The following is a 9,252-nucleotide window of genomic DNA, read 5'->3' as shown; positions in this document are numbered from 1 at the left end:
TGGGGAAGGTCAGGTCAGATATCAATCCACTGGAACAAAAAATTTAAAACAGCTGTAAATTTTACAAAGTAAAGTGCACCTCAGAAGATTCTTTATTTTAGAAAATGTAATATGTAGTCTGCTCTGCAATATACCTGGGGTTTTAGACAGTCTGGGAAATAAAATGAAAACAGCTCTTTCTGTTATCTTTTAAACCAACAAGATCAAAAAGCTAGAGATTAGATATTTTGCATAACACCTACCTACTACTTTCTGTCATTTTGCAAAATAACTGGAAGTCATTCTGAGAAATGATTGAAAATTGTATTCATTTCACAAAATGTGTGGTTTCACAATATAGCGTAACATATGTCAGAAATTGATGCAAGAGCAGTTCTTCATAAACAGAGGGAGTCGAATCAGACTTCTGTCTAATTGCTAATTAATCATTCCTGAAACTGCCCCAGGACATTCAACTTAAATTTAGAGAACAACTGTACAAAAAGAATAAGAAATGCTCCAGGTACATGATCCCAAAGAGAGAGTATTGTGCAATTATTGTTGGAATAAAGACAAGGAAGACAGAATCCCAAGTCAAAGTTGAGCCATGAATATATCTGCTTAGAAAGTAAGATGGAGAACCCACTCTCTCCGGTTTTTTAAGTCTGAGTGTATATGTCACTGCTTTCCCCGTTTGGATACACAGAATTATTTCTAATAAACTGCTCACTATTTGCCTCGTTTCAGATATGAAATTCTCCATGTGGACACACTGAGAATTTGATTGAGAGGAGGCAAACAGAAGAGGAGTCTCCTTTATGTGAGCATCAAGGATACATATGATATAATCATAAAAGCACATATGGCCACGGTGGCCACGACTGTGCCATGAAACACTTGTCATCTGAGTATGTAAACATCACCAGAGATCCTGCTGAGCGCTTCAAGTCCTTCTGTGTAGCGTGTCAACAAAGGAGAAGGCACTGCTTGGAATGGTTTTCTGACTGGTCTGTTCTGAACAAGGAGAACTTAGCATGGGGTAAATTGACTTTGTCAATATGCTGTCCATGTGTCTGGGCAGCTTGAAGTGGATGATGAGGCAACAGGAGTGCATCACCAAATTTTGTGTTCTCCATCCACTTATGACAAAAAAAAGCAGCTGAGGTGGTTCTACAGCTTCTTGACATCTCTCTCATTTTTGAAGACCATTTTGTATTGCAGGGTCATGATGGAACATAATTCATTGCTCAAGTAATGCAAAAACTAAAGTATTTGTGGTCTCAGCTCAGCTTCAAACATGGAAAACCAGGATACTTTAGAAGGAAAGAACATCCAAACAGCATATTAAGGAGATGCTCACAGAGTGGAAGGCAGACGATAATTCGTAGGACCAGTCGGTGTGAATATGCTTTGTGAAGTTTTCTAAGAATTCAGCTCACCACTTGGGAAGAAAACTAAAGCTTACAATTTGAGTTTATATTGCTTTTAATGAATTTACATCAGCAAATTTATGTATCAAGTTTCTCTCAAAAATTAGCTTAAAAACTGAGAAATAATAGTTCACTGATTTGCCAGTCTGCATGAGTGCAGGAAAGGAAGGGATGAGGAAAAGAAGCTATTGGATTTTTTTGAGGAAACTGGAACAACCTCAGCCTACCAACAATGCTTACTGTTCCATGACAATACAAAATCATGGTATTGTTTATGTCATCTTGCCATAGTGAAGGAGTTAGAACTGATATACTTTGGGTTTGTATTGACTTTACTGCAAAAGTCTTTTAAATCATGTATTTAATTTCATTAGGGAGCAGAGCTAATTAGCGGAGCTGTTTCTCATTACTAATGCAACCCATATATATATGCAGAGTCTCATTAGCTCTGCTGTTATCTCCTCTGTATGTACTGTTCTAATAAAGAGGCAATTTACTGTAGCACTGCTCTGATATTCAAGAATACGCTCCTTTCTGGGCTGCTGAACGGATGTTGCACACTTTTGTGCACTTTACTTTGTCTCAACCATATTCAACCTGGAAACTCAGTCACAAATAACAAAATGAAAAATAATCACACTTGAAAGTGGAGTTCTCATTCTGTCTGCCACTAATAGGAGACTGTAAATCTGGGCTGATATCTGTTTCACTGGGCAGTATTAATGTTCAGTTGACTAAGAAGTTTGAAAGGCTGAGCTTTCTCTAGTTATTTTGAAGAGTTAGAGCTCTTTGTAATGCAGCAGTGGGGTGGGGACAATAAACAAGGATGGCAAGCACCACCAGGAAACTTAACACCCCAATGAATGTGAAGTACAGGAAGCAGAAAAATTACAAGAACAAATAAAACACATGACAAGGCCGTTAATTCACAGAGAAATAAGTAAAGCCAAGCTGTGACACAAAAAATAATCTTCAGCTGTTCATTGATTAAATACCCCAAACTGGTCACTTGTGAGCATATTTAAATACACAAGGGACACAAAAGAGTGGTAGCAGAAGCACACGAAGAAATACAGCATGTGAGACGTATCACCATAACAACATCTTTTACAAAAATGTGTAGGAGTGTGAAACCACTGCAGTTACTTGTGAAGTAAAGATGACAAAAGTAGTAATTATGTTGGACCAAGGTGGTTTAATGTAGTTTAATGTCAAGGGGTATTTTTGCTAGAACAGAAAAATCCTGAGATGATAAAAAAATAGCAAGGACAAAATCTTGTTCTGGAGGTCAGGATGTGTGTAGGAGCAAATGATAACTTAAATTTGTGTTATGAAATGTTCCACATTAGTAATTGCTGCCAGTTAGTAACTACATTTAGTAACCAGATTTAGGAACTTGAACCTTCACAAACTTGAGAATACAAAGTAAAGATGTGGAAGGAAAATTCACCTCTGTAGTGTTGAGATGAGTTAAAATCACAGCCAAAAATGGACAGTAAGAGATCTCTCAAGATCATCCAGTCCTACCCTCTACTTGAAGCATGGCTAAACTCAAAGTTAGATGAGGCTGCCCAGGACTGAGTCTAGTTGTGTTTTGAAAATCTTTAAGGATGGAGAATCCAAACACCTTCTCTGGGCCTCCTGATCCACAGCTACACCACTCTCAAATTGTTACGAATATCACAGAATCACAGAATCATAGAATATGCTGAGTTGGAAGGGACCCTCAAGGATTGTCAAGTCCAACCCCTGCTCCTACACCGGACACTCCAAGAGTCACACCATGCACCTGAGAGTGTTGTACAAATGCTTCTTGAACTCTGTTAGGCTGGTGCTGTGACCACTTCCCTGGGGAGCTGTTTCAGTGCCCAACTACCCTCTGGGTGAGGAACCTTTTCTAATATGCAACCTAAACCTTCCCTGACACAACTTCAGGCCATGTCACAGAATACCCTGAACTGGAAAGGACCCACAGGATGCAAAGTCTAACTGCTAGCCCTGCACAGGACAACCCCAAGGATCACACCATGTGCCTGAGAGCATTGTCCAAATGCTTCCTGAGCTCTGGCAAGATTGGGGTATGACCATTACCTGGGAAGTCTGTTCCAATGCTCAACTACCCTGTGGGTGAAGAACCTTTTCCTAATATCCAACTTAAACTTCCTCTGAGAGCTTGAAGCCATTCCCTTGGGCCCTATTGCTGGTCACAAGAGAGAAGAGACTGGTGCTGCCCTTCTGCTTCCTGTAAGTGTTCACAATCCAAACTTTATTCATTGTGCCCAAAGCCCTTAATAAGAAGGAATAAAGTGACCCAACAAACAACATGCATGGGGTTCCATAATCTTATCTTTTCTCTTATTTACAAAGCATGTTTTACCAACAACCTCACAGCTTGCTGCCCCAATGCACAATTAACTAAATTACAATGGGGGGAGACTGACCACCATTCCCCCAGCCTGCTGAGGTCCCTATGAACAGCAGCCCCAGCTTCCAGCATGTTACTGCTTCCTCCTACTCAACACGATCCACAAAGCTCTGTGCTGTTACACAGCTCATGGTCAGGATGCTGGAGGTTACCAGATCCAGCACTGAGGAGCTTTGCCTTCAAATGACTGCCAGCTCCACCTGGCAGCTCTTTCTTGGAAGCCTTTCAGTGCCATGTTTGACCCTCACAACTGAAGCCCTTGCTCACCTGATATGCCCCATCTTCCAGTGACCAAACCCCTTTTAACACACCCCACTTTGTCCCTGTCTTCTTCTACCAAGTGAGAGTTTTGTCACTAGAGACAGATGCTTTCAGGAAAATATTAAGTATTGTCCTTATTAGTAATTCATTCAGATGAAAGTTTTACCGTAGAAAGATTTTTTGTTGGATTAATCCATATTCAAGAAAAACATAGTGAACTTACTTTTCAAAATAGTTCCAAAAAAAAAAGTTTTCATTTTGAAATTATTAATATTTTGTTACATATTCAGAATATTTAAACTGTTTTCTTCACAATTGTATTTTTCTTTTCCTGTACTGGCTCTGGCTGGGATGGAGCAATTTTTCTCCATAGCTGCCCGTATGGTGCTGTGTTTTAGATTAGTGGCAAAACAGTGTTGATAACACACCAGTGGTTTAGCCCTTGCTGATCCAGGTTTTCATAGCACCAACACCTTCTCTCTTTTATGAGTCTGCTCCTCTAGCCTGTGAGCTGGGGTGGGCAGGAGGTGGGGAGGCGACACAGCTGAGACAGCTGACCCAAACTGTCCAAAAGGATATTCCATCCCGTAAAACAACACATTCAGTACTAAAACTGGGAAGGGGGCATTTTTCCAAAGTAGCTGTTGCTCAGAGACTGGTTGGGCAACGTTTTCTGGTGGTGAGTGATGATTGCTTTTGCATTGCTTAATTTATGTTTCTCTTTATCCCCCTCCACTTATTAAACTGCCTTTATCTTGACCCAAAAGTTTTCTTCTCTCTTTTGCCCTTCCAATTCTCTTCCCCATCCCTCTGGGGGAAATGAGTGAGGGCTTAGCTTAGCCGCCAGCCAGAATTTAAGCCACATTTTTAAAGAAGGAGTTAAAAGACTGTGAAATTCCTTAAACTTGTGGTTTGAGTTGTACCAAAGAGCTTTAGTTTAGAAAATAAAATTAGACTTTAATATGCTCTTACTTTTATTCAAATTGTTAAATTTAAATGTGCAAAGCAAAAAAATTCCTAAGGCTCTAATCGGAGAAGCCTGTTATTTACTCATTCTTTAATCAGGAGGATTTTGAAATATCAGCAGGATCTAAAAAATAACTTTTAAATTAATTACTCTTTAGCTTCTCATAGGTAGCAACTGGTTTATGCTGGCTAACAATGTTTTGACAGTCTTGCCTAAAAGAATGCTTAGTAAGCATTCTTTTAGAAAGAAAAAAAAAGTAAGACAAAAATTAATTTTCCCTTTCAGTGTCCTCCTTTGAACTGAGAACATAATCCCAGGATTTAGTTTTGAGCATTTGCGTCTTCTGATGTAAAGGAACCAAATTTTGAATTTTTTGATTAATTAGGCCTTTAGGTTTACAGCTAAATATAATGTGTTTAAAGATGCTTGTTTCTAACACAATTATTTCTGTTATTTGTACACTGAAAATGTACAATTGGAGCACATAAGTCTATGTACCTTTGAAACGTAGGTAATCTTACTCCCTGGTTTTCATCTACACTTTAGATCACATTATTATTAATCATACTTAAGGCAAATTTTTCTCTCTCTCAGTCTTAAGTTCAATAAATAAATTAATTAATTGCTTCTCCCACCCTTCATTTCTGGGAACTACTGGCGGTCGAATAAAAAGCAATTAAGTTAATCACTCCATTTTAAATATCCCCCTCCATCCTATACTTTTGTTCTACAATCTATTTTTGTTACAATGGAAAGATAAGTTCAACAGGACTCTGATAAACACTTCAGTTGGAACCTATCACATATTCCATTTTTGCAAAGTTAGGCTAAAATATGTTAATTAGCTGCATGGCCCATCTACGCTCTCTTCTATATGTAGAAATGTTCTTACAATTACAGTAATTGTTCAAATGCTTGAACTGAGGAAACAAAGAAATCACAAAAGCTATTAAATGAATCTATGTAGACAGTTTGATGGCACTTAGGATCATGATCATTTTAGCATGAGAGCATTTTGGTTGGTCATATTCTCTTTGCTATGTGCTGAGAGTATGGGCTATAAACAGCCATACACATGGCATTCATTGCATTTCATTCCTGTAAACAGTGCATATAATGGAAGCATAGAGATTTCCCAACTAGCAAAAAAGGCAGCAGAAGTTACACTGTTCTGCTGGAACCATGGGTGATGGACTTACCAGCACAGAGGTTCACTCCTGGCTGCTATTGGCATCACTGAAGGAGTCAACAGAACCTTTTCCAAGGCAGGGATTGGGAGGAAGTACACTTTAAACATATGGTGAGCATTTTTAAATCCCTTAAGATTATTCCTGTCTGCACAATGCTTTAAGCTGCTTCTATCGCTGAGTGTTGCAGAACTCTTTTTTTCTCTGCTGTACTTTCTGCAAATGGTGGTTGTCCTATGGACAAGGCCCTCTGAAGCTGAGAGCATCAGTTTCTGTAGATACAGGACTGTCCACTGCCAAGGGGCCTCAGCTTTAGAGTTTCCTCTGTTTGCAGGATTAACCCTGTCTGTTCTTCCAGGGCTTGAAGGAAGCAACTTCTGCAGTAGCATCCACTAGCCAAAATGTTCAAATTTCAAATTCACTTTTGCTTCCTTAGGCATCTTAGGATATCTCACAGGAAATTAAATCAGAAAAGTCTGATAGCTTGCAGCACAGTTTTAGTATTCTGTTCTCTATTTAGTGAAAGGAACTAAAAAACTTTCTCCTTTCACAACCAGTCCATTTTCTGCCACTGAGAACAGAATGAAACATTATCACTATTTTTTGGAGGTGCTCTAAGTCTTCTGTTTTGTACTGATATTTAATATATTTAATTTCCCTTGTATCTTACAATTCACACTATTGATATTCATTCCCACTCCCTACCACCCAACACTCATAAGGATAAATGCTAATTCTTTTTTTCTGATTCATGCCCAGGTTTCATTCCTATGGAGCTGATATAGGATACTTCAAATTCTCAATAGTTCGAAATCCTCTTTTTTCTTATTTTTTAATTAACTGACTTTTTTTGATGTGTATTTTGATGAAATTGGGGTGATGGTCCTCTAGACACCAGACTCATCAAATTATAAATTAATTCACTGACAAATTCAATCATTTTTCATATTCAGAGTCCTCATCTCTGTCCTCTAGTGCTCTCTCTGCAGCCCCTTTCAGAACATGAGCACTTGCTTTTCTTCCAGAAAAATGGGAAACTTGCCTCAGTGAAGATAAGGCTCATATTCGTGAAATATGGTCACAAACACACAGTTGTAAGATCTCAGAGAGGTTAAGATCAGTGGGAATTTGTGAAAACAATCCAAATTCAAAACCCAGTCATGGAATCATAGAATGGCTTGGTTTGGAAGGGACCTCAACTATCATCAAGTTCCAGCATCCCTGCCACGAGCAGGAGCACCTTCCACTAGACCATGTTACTCAAAGACCCATCCATCAAAGACTTGAGCACCTCCAGAAATGGTGCATCCACAGCTTCTTTGCATAACCTGTTCAAAGCCTCACCACCCTTACAGTAAAGAATTTCTTCCTCATATCTAATCTAAATCTCTCCTCTTTCACTTTAAAGCCATTACCATTACGCTTATCCTACCCCTCCATGTCCTTGTAAAAAGTCCCTCTCCATCTTTCCTGTAGGTCCCCTTTGGAAAGGACTCTTAGGTCTCCCCAGAGCCTTCTCTTCTCCGCGATGAACAACCCCAACTCTCCTCAGCTTGTTTTCATAGGAGAGGTGCTCTCCCCTCTGATCATTTTGTGGCCTCCTCTGGACTTGCTCCAGCATGTTCACATCCTTCTTATGCTGGGGGCCCAGAACTGGATGCAGCATTCCAGCAGGGTACTCACCAGAGGGGAGTAGATAGGGCAAGCAATCTCAAAAACAACCTCTCCACCCCACCTTGAAAGCACCACCTTTGTGTTTTGGGCACCCTCCATGCTTCCTGTAACTGGCTGAAAACTGTTATCATGTTTTCCTGAATGAGTAAATTGGTTTATGTGCTTCCTTTCTAACTACTTTTTATTTTATTAAAGATTAAGCCTTGCCCAACTCTGTATCAAGCAAAAATTAGTTTCAGGGATTTAATTCCTGGAGAGGCTTGTTGATTCTGTGTATAAGTATCAGGAAAGAATTCAGACTCAGTGGCTGTGACCTTATTTATCAAGCAGAACATGAGAAACGAGGTAAAGTAGCATTATGTGGGGCTGTTCTTTGAAACACAGACTTCTGAGAAAGGCAGTGAGACTGAAACAATGGGAAGTTTGAAAAGAACAGTGAGTAGCAGCATGATCAAGCAGAAAGGAAAGCATTTGGGATAAGGAAAAATTTATGCTGTTGGTGCCAGATCCTTGACTCACATGCGGTTTTCTGCAGCTGTTTCCAAGTAAAATGGCTTTATAGCCAGTAATACCAATTTTCTGCAGTAAACTAAAGCAACAACAACTTTAATTGCCACTATAGGTGTTGGAAGGCAATTAGACCAAATAGTGGGACAAAACTACTTAATAAATCTTCTAACTTACTTCTAAACTGGTATGTGCCAGGACAGGAGAATAATGACAAGTTCCTGAATTTGTAATAATAAATCACTTCTCTTTGCACCAAACCAAAGAAATAACAGCTTTGTTTTAAAAGGTAAGTTATAGCCTGCCTGTGATATACTCTGCCAAATTCCTCCACAGAAATCCAAGATGTATTACTTCTATTTATATAAAGCATAATGTCTACTTTTGAGGCATACTAAATAGGTATGACTAAGGCAACTATATTGTATAATTTCTAATAAACAGAGAAGTCAGACAGCCTCTTTCATCCTGATAAAGCCTGATAAATCTCTCAGGAAATCTGTAATCAAATAATTAGAAGAGTAGTCCAAGGATCTGAAAAGTTCTGCTAAACTTGTTGAGCATTTACTGGCTGAAGTTAGTAAATTCTTCATGATGCATGGGTGGGTGGGATTGGCAAATTAAAGGGATTATCCTGTATGTTCCCTAACCATGGAGTATGATTTGCTCACTATCCAGTACCTGTGACTCATGTCTGACAAGGTGGGAGTGAGACAGCAAGAACTGTGATTTCATCTGCAACCCCAGAAAAAGCAGGACGTTAAAGCATAACACAGGTATTCCCTATCTTACCATTGTTTATGACCTATGTGTAGCTCAGTT

The sequence above is a fragment of the Corvus kubaryi genome, unplaced genomic scaffold, assembly GCF_017639235.1.
Source record: "Corvus kubaryi isolate FWS band 111438036 unplaced genomic scaffold, C.kubaryi_AGA036_p1.0 37398, whole genome shotgun sequence".
Taxonomy (NCBI): Eukaryota; Metazoa; Chordata; class Aves; order Passeriformes; family Corvidae; genus Corvus; species Corvus kubaryi.
The sequence above is the reverse complement of the archived record's forward strand: the minus strand, read 5'-3'. Positions refer to the sequence as shown.